This window comes from Rhinoderma darwinii, chromosome 10, assembly GCF_050947455.1.
Source record: "Rhinoderma darwinii isolate aRhiDar2 chromosome 10, aRhiDar2.hap1, whole genome shotgun sequence".
In the NCBI taxonomy this organism is placed as follows: Eukaryota; Metazoa; Chordata; class Amphibia; order Anura; family Rhinodermatidae; genus Rhinoderma; species Rhinoderma darwinii.
The window spans coordinates 42,128,992-42,141,224 of NC_134696.1; the positions used below are offsets into that span (position 1 = coordinate 42,128,992).

Here is a 12,233-nt window from a genome sequence, read left to right on the forward strand (position 1 = left end):
CTGACAAGCAAATAAGAATATATTTTATACAACATCATTAACTAGTATAATACTAGGCACATTTTTAGATATCTTTTTTAAATCTAAATTTGCTCTTTAAAATAAATAAGCACAAATAGTGAAGCCTAATAGACTCAATGTAAGTGCTGGAAGTACTGCCAGCCTAATGTGAAGCAACGCACTTTTCTCTCGTACATCTTTTTCATAAACTCCTTGAACAGGCAAATGAATTACTGATCTTGTTTAGGGCACATAAGGAGACACTGGCTATAATTTGTGATATCTAAAATTGTACATTGTGTTCTGTAGGTTAAAAATACAAAGGAGAAGATAACTACATTGTATGTCAGTGATGAACGATTCAAGGTATATGAGCCAAATAGCAAAATTGACTGTTGCCTACATAATTTATAAGTTGTAAACCGGAACAAAGCTTTTGTCATGTCAGGGAGAGAGGTCATCACCAACACACAAGGTCTTACAGCGATATAAACTGGTTATAAATGGATATCTGTCATAAAATTGTCAGAAAGTGAGTGAATGAGCCAGTAAATATATATTGGATTGATTTATATTATTATTGTGCATTTAAATTCTACCAATATTCTTCGAATAACAATAAAGTCACATTAGCGATGTTTACTAAATGCTATGATGTCTTCCCAATGAACAAGAACGACATTACAATACTCACAATAAATTGCAACTATTGGCGGTAGCCACATCTAAAAAATCAATAGCTTTCAATGCTCACATTTGCAAACATGTTATAGAGGCAGACCATGCAGCTGCTGAGGATCCCTTGTAAAGAGGGGCTCTAGCTCTGGTTGATCACAGCCCCATTGCTATTAGGTGGCGAGAGCCTATGAAGAACTCTCTTTTCAAGAGTAAATGCATTGTAAGCAAGCAAGCAAGGTGGGGAATCGGTCGAAGGGGCATAGAAAGGGCCCAGAGGGGGAAAAAAAACACCAGTCCCTTCTATCCTAGGTGGCAAAACTTGGTATCACATTAGGGGTCCTCTGCCTTCTATGTACACCGCTGCCTACTGGCTAAGATCTATGATGGCCAAGATTTATTTCAAACCCCCACAAGGACTCTTTCTTTAATAGTTTTGTTTAATTGGATAAACTCTTTAGAAGTAAAAAAACTAAAATCTATATGACAGAAAAAACATCCTGCTGCTGAATAAGTGCAGTTCACACCCACCTAAATTTGGATCATATAAAATACATTTTATGTTTGTTGTAAAATGTAACTTGTTTAGTGTAATTAAAGGGGTGTACCATTTATATGTAAATAAAGCCTAAGCTTTCTATAACAAAAAGGTTTATACTTTGGCTGGAATTTATTAAGGCTACATTCACACGACAGTGAAAAAAAATGTCCATTAAAAACTGATCGACAGTCAGTTTTTCATGGCTGTTTTGCATCAGTCTGTCTCTAAATTTTCACCCATTTCCAGTCCGTCTGTCCATTTTTAATGGCCGTTTGACATCCGTTTTGCATCAGTTTTTCATGGCCGTTAAAAAAACTGATGAATTTCATTAGTAGGTTTTTTTTGTCCCAAGCCCCTGAAAACACACAAAGGAAGGTCACATGTTCACCTAGACACTATTTACAGCCCCTGAGTAGAAAATGCCACACACCTCCCTGTATATGATGCCACACACCTCCCTGTATATGATGCCACACACCTCCCTGTATATGATGCCACACAGCCTCCCTGTATATGATGCCACACAGCCTCCCTGAATATGATGCCACACACCTCCCTGTATATGATACCGCACAGCCTCCCTGTATATGATGCCACACACCTCCTGTATATGATGTTACACGCGTCGCCTTCGCAGAACCTGTGAGACTAGCGACTAGACCAGAAGACACCGCTGCATCGGTGAGTATGTGTCGTCACACTGTCGATAGCCAGCAAGGGAACTAGCAGTTCCCTTGAAAATCCCCATGTCACAGATCCGTTTTTAACGGTTGTTACACGTATTGACAGCCATTAAAACCGGATTCTTTGACTTCTATGGGGGCCGTCAGACCGTTAAAATGGCCAAAAATAGGACATGTCCTATTTTTTGACGGCCATTATTCACGGGCCATTAAAAAAACGGCCGTGTGAATACACCCTCAGAGCATCATTGTTCTAAAAATGGCTGTGTGAAAGCCATTAAAAGAACGGCTGTCACTCTGCCGTTTATCACTGTCGTGTGAATAAGGCCTAAAACTGACATTTTTATATACCAATCTTAAACAGAAGCCCACCTGAGTAAACTGGCGTAGATCTCCGCTAAGCCCTGCTCACTTTTTGTAAAAGTGACGAGAGTGGCTTAAAATTGAAAAAAGTTGCACATTTTTGTGCTAAACAGACATGCGCCAAACGTAACAACTTTTTTTCCCTCCAAGATTACTAAAAAAATCTCCCCTCTTTGTGTTTTAATTCCTATAATTTTCAAGACTTTTAGAATAGGAACGCACACATTGTAAACACTTAAACACTGAGGATTTTCCGCAACGGATTAATTGCAGAACATCTGCAGCGTTTTACAGTAGCAGCAGTCTGGGTGATATTTCTACAAATCTCATCCCCACACTCCGAAAACACATCACATAAATTCTTCAACCGCAGCATGTCAATTAATTCTGCGGATATGCAACTCTTCTGTTGCGGGTGTACCCATTGAATTCAATGGGGTGCTTAAATCCGCAACAAAGTAGTGTGTTTTGCAATATCTATGGTGGAATCACAGCGATTCCGCCACAAAAATTGCAAGTAAGACAAAAATAAAATAAAGTTATACTTACCCAGAGTTCCCTGCTTCTTCTCCAGTCTGGCCTCCCTGGATGGCGTTGCAGGCCATGGGGCCGCTGCAGCCAATCACAGGCTGCAGCGTCACATGGCCTGCAACGTCATCCCAGGAGGCCGGACTACACGCCGAGAAGAGGGAGGGGGTAAGTATGAATCTCTTTTTTTGTGTTTTTTTCCGGCACCCCTTCGCAGTGGAAATTCCGCTGGAAAAACACATCACAATGTGGTGCCATTTTCCGGAGGGCATTCCCTGCGGTGTTCAGGGCGGATACGCTGCGCAGCTTAACACAGTGTGTACGCACTGAATACGTTGTGTGTGTTCCTACCCTTAGATATCCAATATGTAAGCTAAATCTGACAAATGGGACTTTCATGAAAGAGATTTAAATCATACTTTGACTTCAAGTCACACCTCTGCAAGTGGCACAAGAACATTAAACAGGTTGTAACTCAAGCAATTTTCTCTCTTTCAGATTCTTATATACTTGGGATTTAGCTGCACTATTTTTACCATGGAGAACGGCTTCCTATAGAGTAAGACATTATTAAAATATCACAAGCATGGTGAGTGGGAAAGGTCTCAGCCTTTGCCACAGAGAATATTCATGTGCCATGTTATAAATGCTGCTTTTTAAACTAAACGTTAATGCATTCAGGCCATCTCCCACAAGCATAGGTTGTAAAAACCATCTTTACTAATGCCACTATATAATTTTGGCTAATGATATATCATGTTAGAAACCCATATTTTCCACATGAGAACATTTCTTTTCACAGTCTTTAACCTATAAAGATGTCTATTCAGCAGAAATATTACACTTTTATAGCCAAGGGCCAAGTAAATATGTTATCTCCAAAAAAATGCGAGCCAAGCAAATTCCTCTCCACAGCAATGAATGAGTTAAAAATGATGAATCGTTTGTCCAGGATCCTACAGATGTAGCAACCACCCATAGATAACCAATGCAAAGGAAAAAAAATGACAGTCCTTTCCGACTTATGTAATTCTTTAAAGGTCAGGCGAGGGAGGGAGAGGAAAAGATCCTGCACATAGCTAATTTAGAGTTCAGTGAAGCAGCAGAACCCAGTGGTAAATTGAAGCGTACATAATCCTAGAGCTCTGGGGACATCTTACGTAAGGCAAAAAATTTAGTAGTTAACCTTTACAGTCCTGTAAATATTTTAATATTAGTTCTATATTAAACTGTGCAGTAGACTAGTGAATAATCAATATTTTAGTGGTTCCTTATACAAGATTAAGCCAATGCAGAAGTTGATTAATTTCTAAATTTATAGCAATAGACAGTCTCTTTTAATGAAACATATTTTACATCTTCGCTGCCTGGTTCCTAAAATTCATTTATGCTTCAATTTAGCCCCCACATACTGTATATCAAATGATCCTTTAATGCATCCATCAGCTTCAAGAGCTGAACATTTATTTGAACCTAGCACACTCAGAAAATCAATTATTTAAATGTAATATTAATTAAACGGCAATTTTTCTAGGGGCAGAAAAAAAAATCACTGACCGTTTGCATATACTTACATAGTGCAAATGAAAAGTTTCTGCTATATATATATATATATATATATATATATATATATTGCCAAATGCTTTGAAATGGGTTAAAACAGCACTGACTGTGTGTGTATAGTTTCAATTAATAGGGAGTTGTAAATAAAAAAAATTTCTGTTTTGGACAATCCCATTTTACTTAGAAGGGCCCGCAAAAAAGAAGCTGATTATAGGGTGTCCCACTGCTTACAGGGTTGGCTCTACATTGGTGCCCTTTTTGGTAATATCTGTAGGTGTCATACTGTCTTACACTGCACAAATAATCATATCAAACAGTGCCTAATAATAAGTGCCACAAAGTAGGGTGCCCAAATAACAGTGCCTTAAACTGGCCAAAAAAAATAAATTACATATAGTTGACTAATTATAATTGATACATATTAGCACTACCACCAAACATTGCAAAGATAATAGCTGTACGGTGCCAAGTAGCAGTGCCACACAATGCCTAAATTAAAAACAAAACAGTGTCCATACAGTGCTCAAATAATACCAACATACAATGATTAAATCACAGCTGCATGCATAAAGTACTATAGAATATATATAACAGTAGTATAACAGTACCATAGAATTTGACATAATGCTACAATGAATATTAAGATTTGTGGTAGTTACAAGCCTCAGATGCCAAACCATCTTCCACAGGGGTGGCTGGCTTCTCACTCTAAAGTGGGTTTTACACTGGGCAATTATCAGGAAGACAAGCATTCATAGAACAGGGCAGCGATCAGCAGATGAACGAGCAAACACTCGTTCATCTGCTGATCGTATAGTTTTAAAAAACTTAAATATTATCGTTGTCGGCAGCCCATCTCCCTGTGTAAACAGAGAGACGCGCTGCCGACATGATAATAATGTATGGGGACAAACGATCAGAGTAACAACCGCTCGTCCCCGTGCATAGCTCCTAGTGAACGGAGCAAACAAATGTCAGTCAACGAGTTGTCTCGTTGCTCGGCGCTCGTTGCACCGGCCAAAATTGGCCAGTATAATAGAGCCTTTAGGCTGTCCCTGACTGCTTAGACCCCAGCAATCAGCTGTAATCTGTTGGAGAATCTGGCAGAAAGTGTTAAATTCTCTAGCAGTGCCACCACTGGGGTAATGAAGCATTACAGAGTTTCCATTGAAATCAATGCGTTGTCAGGATAATGCATGGATATGTGGGGACCTTCAGACGTAAAGACACTATTTGAATCTTCTCCCCACTTTGGCTAAAATGTGAGGTCCCTGAATTCCTTTATTCACTCAGAATTTCCTAACAGGATATTTGAAAATGAGTTTTGTAAACCAGACAATCCCTGTAATCATCACAGAAGTCTAAAGCCAATATTTTACAAAAATTACCGATGTTACATCAGACTGCACTAAGTGTGTGTAAGTATCTTGTAATAATATATGATGTCTATATTCTTTTTTGTTTTATAAGAAAACATACTGGGGATAGGGACGGGGCTACAAGAATGATTATAAAAATGAGAACCACATGTTATAAAGATGCTTCTCTTTTTGGCGATCGTTTTATGAATTATTTTTTCAGTACATAAAAATTTGCATTTAATTATAATATTATTATGTTTTATGAATTATAGGTAATAAAAATTGATTATTTCTTTTTAGCTGGGTACTAAGCACAGGCTCCCATACATTTATGAAGTGTGGCGGAAGCGATCTAAAATGAAAACAAACAAAAACATCTAAGTAACATTACTGTTGAGTTATTCTCTTCCCTCAAATATTTTTTGAATTTAAATAAGTCCAAAATTGTCCAAATTTCATATTATATTTTTATTATATCTTTATAATGCACATCAATGGAAATTTTCCATTGATATGTCTGTAAATACTATTTGTATAAATATCACATTCTGATGTCAGAACCTGACGATTACACAGATAAGTTATTCTACATAAGTCGCTGCTCATGTCTTCCTAGAGAAGAGGTCTGTCACAGATCACTTTTGTAGGATGTTAATTCTCAGTCAGTCTCTTGTCATAATAGATAGCATCAGGAAGAGATGGCCCACTGTTTTCTGTGTCAGATTTAATGAAGAAAACTTATTCAAGAAAGCCTTGCAAAATTAAAGTATACTGTTGGTGAGTGTTGTCTTTTTTATGTGTGTATATATATATATATATATATATATATATATACATATATATATATATACATTACATGCTTGTAAATGCCCTCATTGTGAGGGTGAAACGTTGCACCGAGATGTGGTGGTGAATAAAGCTCTTTTACCTTTGGAGTGCTGCTTCCTTGCTCACTTTTTTGTACGGATTTGGAGGAGAGGTTGCTCCTTTTGACTAGACGATTGACTAGAGTCCCATTTATATCCACTTACACTGAACAAAGCAACAAGATTGCTAACATCATAAGGAGACATTGGCCTATTCTTCACAGCAGCCTTAGATATGTACCTGAATTTGAGATTCCACCACTATTCTCTTACAGGCGTTCAAAGAATTTCAAAGACAGACTGGTTAGGGCATCCTTTGAGCCCAAGGTCAAAAAAACAGGACATCGTTTCCTGACAGCAAGTAACACAGGGTGCTATCCCTGTTTATCCTGTGTGAATTGCCACTATATGATTAAAGGACGCTCCTTTACACATCCCGTTACGGACAAGACAACCCAAATCAAGCATTATCTCACCTGTAACTCCTCATTTGTGATTTACTTACTGGAATGTCCCTGCGGACTGTGGTACATTGGGGAGACCCAACAACCATCGTTTCACCATTAGAAATAAAAGGTTAGACTTGCCTGTTTCTAAGCACTTCGCTGAAATGAACCATACGGAGAAACAGTTAAAATTCAGGATAATCGACCACATCCCACCCCTACGTCGAGGTGGTGACAGAGTGGCTTTTTAAAAAAAACGGGAACTCGAATGGATATTCAGGCTGAATACCCTTAGACCCTATGGCCTTAATGTTGATTTCAAGGTGGGCGCTGCTGGTTTAGGTTGAGGACTCCTTTGGATCCCACTTATGTGCTCTCTTACCTTCGCTCGCTAATGGTTTAGACATGTACTGACATTCTTTACATTGCTTTTATCAAATTGTATTTTGTTATTCAATAATATTTCTCTATTATTTTCTAGGGATTAGTTTTCCCTGCTTGCTTCCGGGAGTTTGACCCTCACCCCCGTTGGACACACATACAAATTATGTTTCCCCCTTTTTTCAGTCTGGCAACTGTATTCATTTTTTTGTCACCAGATATGCCGTACCAGGAGCAAATAGTTTGCATTATCATTATTATTCTGTTTACGGTAACTCAATAATTAAAGCATACTTATTACACTTGATGTCTCTGTGTTGCATTCTTGAATTGGAAGTGCCTCCACAATATCTACACTACCACCCTATACAGACACTGGAGGTTGGGATACTCACTTGTGTGTACACAAATGAGTTATCCCTTTTTCCTTTGTATCCCTAGGAGTGGACCCCATCACGTGGGGACCCTGCGACGGGTTGTGTTCTGTGCAATTGGGTCCTGGTTTTTAATAAGTATTAGGCCTTCCTAGGGTTCCCCCCTTTTGCTGTTTTCATAGGACATAAGTGTTATAGTTTTAAACGGGAATGTCACCCAGCTTTCCCAGACCCCTGAATGGCAAATCTGCCTAAGTATGTAGTAATACCGCAGCGGTTAGTAACATTGTCTTGAAAATTGGTTACGCACTAGTTACGATTACTTACCTGGTCCTGTTATCTGCCGTTCTTGGTACTTTTTCTTCTATTCTTTCCTCTTTTACCCTGCCGCACTGAAAACATCATATAAGTGGTGCGCATGCGCAGTACGTTCGTACTGTCATCGCCCGTTTCCTCCCCTTATGCATCACATGCGCGCATGCGCATACGTGAGCCGGGGACGCTGATGTAGTGAGTTTCTGTTCATTGATTGTTGTCCAACGGTGAGTATCGTCTTTCCTGTACTGTACATTTTATTGTAAATCTGCCACTTCACCAATGTTTACTTAACACTGTATACACTGTACCGCTATACACACTGTTATAACAGAGGACTCTCTGCGCAGATGCCTCACACTCACTTAGGTTGTTATGTAGTAACCACAGTAACCACTAATGGATCACCTGTTCCTACTTGTTAACTCAGGTTGAATCACTGATTGTATTACCACACTGGGTTATATATACCCTGTTAAGATTGTTGGTCATTGCTTGACAAAGATCCCATAGAGACGGATCGAAACGTTGCCTGCCTGGGGTGAATAAACACACCACTTTTTTTCACCAATTTCCTTGGAGTGCTGCCTCTTCATTTTTTTGCATTTTTTGGGATTATATATATATATATATATATATATATATATATATATATATATATATATATATATATACATACATACAGTACTGTGCCAAAGTTTTAGGCAGTTGTGGAAAAATGCTGCAAAGTAAAAATGCTTTCAAGAATAGAGGTGTTAATAGTTTTTTCTGATCAATTAAACAAAATACAAAGCAAAAGGATTATCTGATTGGCTCAGAGCATACAGCACAGTTCTTACATCACACCAGGAACTGAGTGTGGAAAGAGAACATCTACATTTACAGTGAGTGCATGACCAGATGTGGCGGAATTGCTCTGGAATTCCGCTGCGGACAGTCCGCAGCGGAAATCCGCAGCGTACACGTTTCTCCATTGCCTTCCACAGCTTTTTAGTAGGGTTTTTATTTACACGTTGCGGACAACTCCGCTGCGGAGCATAGGCTGCGGTGCGGAATTTGGTGTCCGCAGCATACACTGACTGTTGCGGACGTGTAGCGGACTTGTTGCGGAATCATTGCGGAATTTCTCCATTGACTTCAATGGAGAGTCAAAATTCCGCAATGAAGTCCGCTGATGTTATGTGTGCTGCGGAGCGTATTGGTTTTACTAACATGACATTTCTTCATTCTGGCTGGACCTATGTATTTCACAGGCTGCAGCGGTCACATGGACTGCTGCGTCATCCAGGGAGGTCGGGCTGGCTGGCGAAAGAGGGACGCGTTACCAAGACAACGGCCGGGTAAGTATGAATTTCTTTTTACTTTTACTAGGGAAAGGGCTGTCCCTTCTCTCTATCCTGCACTGATAGAGAGAAGGGAAGCCCTCTTCCCCTCAATACGCAACGGCTAGTCCGCATCAATTTAATGCCCATTTTAGGCAAAGCCGCAACAGAATCTGCATTGCAGATTCTGTGCGGCATTGATGCGGACAGAGTATGCAAAACTCCGCTACGTCTGGGCATACCCTAACTATAGGGAGGAAAAATACACAAATACATAGGTTAAACACAATAGCTCACATTTATTATTTAGTATACACCTAATTTTGGTGGAAATAGTACAAGCTAAAAAGTTGCATCTAAGATTTGAAAACAGGCAAGAAAAGTGAGTGTGGCCATGTTTCGAACATACTTTTAGGCTGAGTTCACACAGGGCGGATACACTGCTTAATAGCACGCAGCGTATCCGCCTTGTGCGCTTAAGGGAATTCCGGGCGAAAAAGCGCACCAAACTGTGGTGCAGTTTTTCGAACATAATGTCCACTGTGAAAAACTGAAGCACTTAGCCGGCAAGCTAGCAGACCGGCCTCCTGGGATGACGTTTTATCCATGTGACCACCGGCGGTCACATGGGATGAAGCGTCATCCCAGGAGGATGAAGCACAGACTCCCAGGTAAGTTGAATACATTTTTTTTGTTCTGAGTTTTTTTGCGGCGGGATCACCAAGTATCAGCCGAAAAAAACGGAACAACTGCTATTTGATGCGGGATTCACATCCCCATTGAATTCAACATATGAGCAGCGCTTACGTAAAGAAAATTGACTTGCTGCGAAATGAATTTCCGCACCACAGGTCAATTTCTGAGCAGTATTTCCGCTCATCATTTACGCAGCGTGTGGATGAGATTTGTTTTACCTCATCCACTTTGCTGCTACTGTGTTTGCTGCAGATTTTCTGCCGCAAATTCCGTTGCGGAAAATCTGCAGTATTTACGCAATATGTGAACTGGCCTTTAGTGTCTTTTTATTAAAGACAAAGGTTAAAAAAGTGTTGCAGATGTAGCATTGCTCATAGCAGGCATAAAAAGACATTCAAACAGTCAAACAATGCCAAATGCACCAGATTTATTAAAAGACATGCGTTACCCTCTCCAATTTCAATGGTGCTATTATTAATAAATTTGGGCCAATATTCCCGGCAGCATTATATCTGTTATACATCTGCAGCTACATAAGAAGAAATGAGGATTCTTTTTTATTACAATAAACAGACTTTATACAACATAAAATAGGGCTAATATCATTTTCCACTCCCTCCACCAAAAACTTACATTCTATACGGGGAATGTGCAGTCTCCTGGCACAGATCTCCCTTGCCAAATGATACATCCGGGCTTGTGGGCTTGAACACAGACCGTTAAAGAACATCATATTACTACTCAGTAATTTCAACAACGGCTACTTGGCTGTGACTGCCTCCCATTCATTTTAATATAAAAACAGAGTGCTTTCACCATTAATAGATGAAATAGTATAATTGGAGCAAGGTAGAAATTATGAACATACGGAAAATGGCTTTTAACATAAATCAACCATAAATTAAAAATATACAAGTGTGTCAAACATTATCCTCAAAAGTCAGACTATTCAATTAAAGAAGAACGCATCTCTTCACTTCCTCAAGTGACATCACTCAGAATGCGGCTAAAATTAAACTCACAGATGAGAGGAACCCTGAAAATTTACAATTTTGCTGAATCACTGATAACCAAGTTTTCTAACTTTAGAGCTACGTTTTACCCATTTGAGACAATGTAGGCTTAAAGTGAATGTCCACCCTTGAATACAATTTTTTTTAGCAAAATTCGGAGCATAATTTGATGATTAATTTTATTATATATTTTTATAGCAGTGGGAGTTCTGTATTTCTGACACAGAGCTCCAAATTCCCTGCATAGCCATAACATAAATTTTAGCATTCTGACTGTCTGCAGCCACCACTAGAGGGAGCTTAGAAGTATATGCTGATTATACAGTATATTGAACTCAATAATAACACAGTATGTAGTAAGCTCCTAGACTCCCTCTAGTGGTGTCAGAATTTTATCAGTTACCTCTATGGCTCCGCAGTGGATTTAGAGATCTGTACCTCAAAAACATTGCTTCAACCACTATATTAAGAAATGAATCAGCACGAAATGTTGGACTTAAAGATGAAATAGTGTTAAATGGTTGACATTTATTTTAAAGACAGATTGCAGCCTTTCTTTACTATTTTTCTATTTGCAATGAACGGCCAAACAATCTTAGCTTCTTCCATTTGGCCAAGCCACATCCTCTCCGTCAGTTTATGGCCATAATGGAGGAAATGGACGCATTTTTTTTTTAATACAGATTCATAGAAGACTGTTTCAAGAAAGCTTTGCAAACTGATGTATTTTATGGTTTAAAGGTTTTTCTTCTTCTTGTTTCTTTCATTTCCAGGTTTTGTATCCCTTCAAGATAATTCCGTAAGTCTACCTAAAGTCCAATGGAAAACCACATTATAAGGAATAATTGGATTAGACAAAAAAAAACATAAATAAAAAAAACTCAGCTCTGCTGTGCTGTCAAACTGAGGACTGCTACATCTATATCACTATAGATCTATGCTAAGATATTGAAAATGTTGAAAATGTTGTGAATCTCACTCTTGGTGCCTTCATCAAGTAATATGGAAATACTGGCATCTGCAGGATCAAAAAAATTTTAAGCTAATTTACAGGAAAAAGTCAGGGATCATAGCAAAGCAATAAACAGAATGCTTTCAAAATCAAA

General features: G+C 38.9%; 2 long non-coding RNA genes across 3 annotated transcripts in view; one reads left to right on the forward strand and one right to left on the reverse strand.

Annotated features, from left to right (window-relative positions):
* The first annotated feature begins 304 nt into the window (after positions 1–304).
* On the forward strand, positions 305–12,086 carry LOC142661409 (uncharacterized). Of its 2 annotated transcripts, none has more exons than XR_012850726.1 (3): positions 305–366; positions 3,289–3,349; positions 11,901–12,086. It is a non-coding gene; the product is annotated as an uncharacterized LOC142661409 (long non-coding RNA). The 2 variants fall into 2 exon arrangements; XR_012850727.1 differs by lacking the exon at positions 11,901–12,086 and adding an exon at positions 6,397–6,481.
* LOC142661410 (uncharacterized) overlaps positions 11,645–12,233 on the reverse strand; it is a 65,984-nt gene continuing 65,395 nt past the window's right edge. The window contains exon 3 of the long non-coding RNA XR_012850729.1: positions 11,645–11,936. This is a non-coding gene — a long non-coding RNA (uncharacterized LOC142661410). The remainder of the gene's footprint in view (positions 11,937–12,233) is intronic.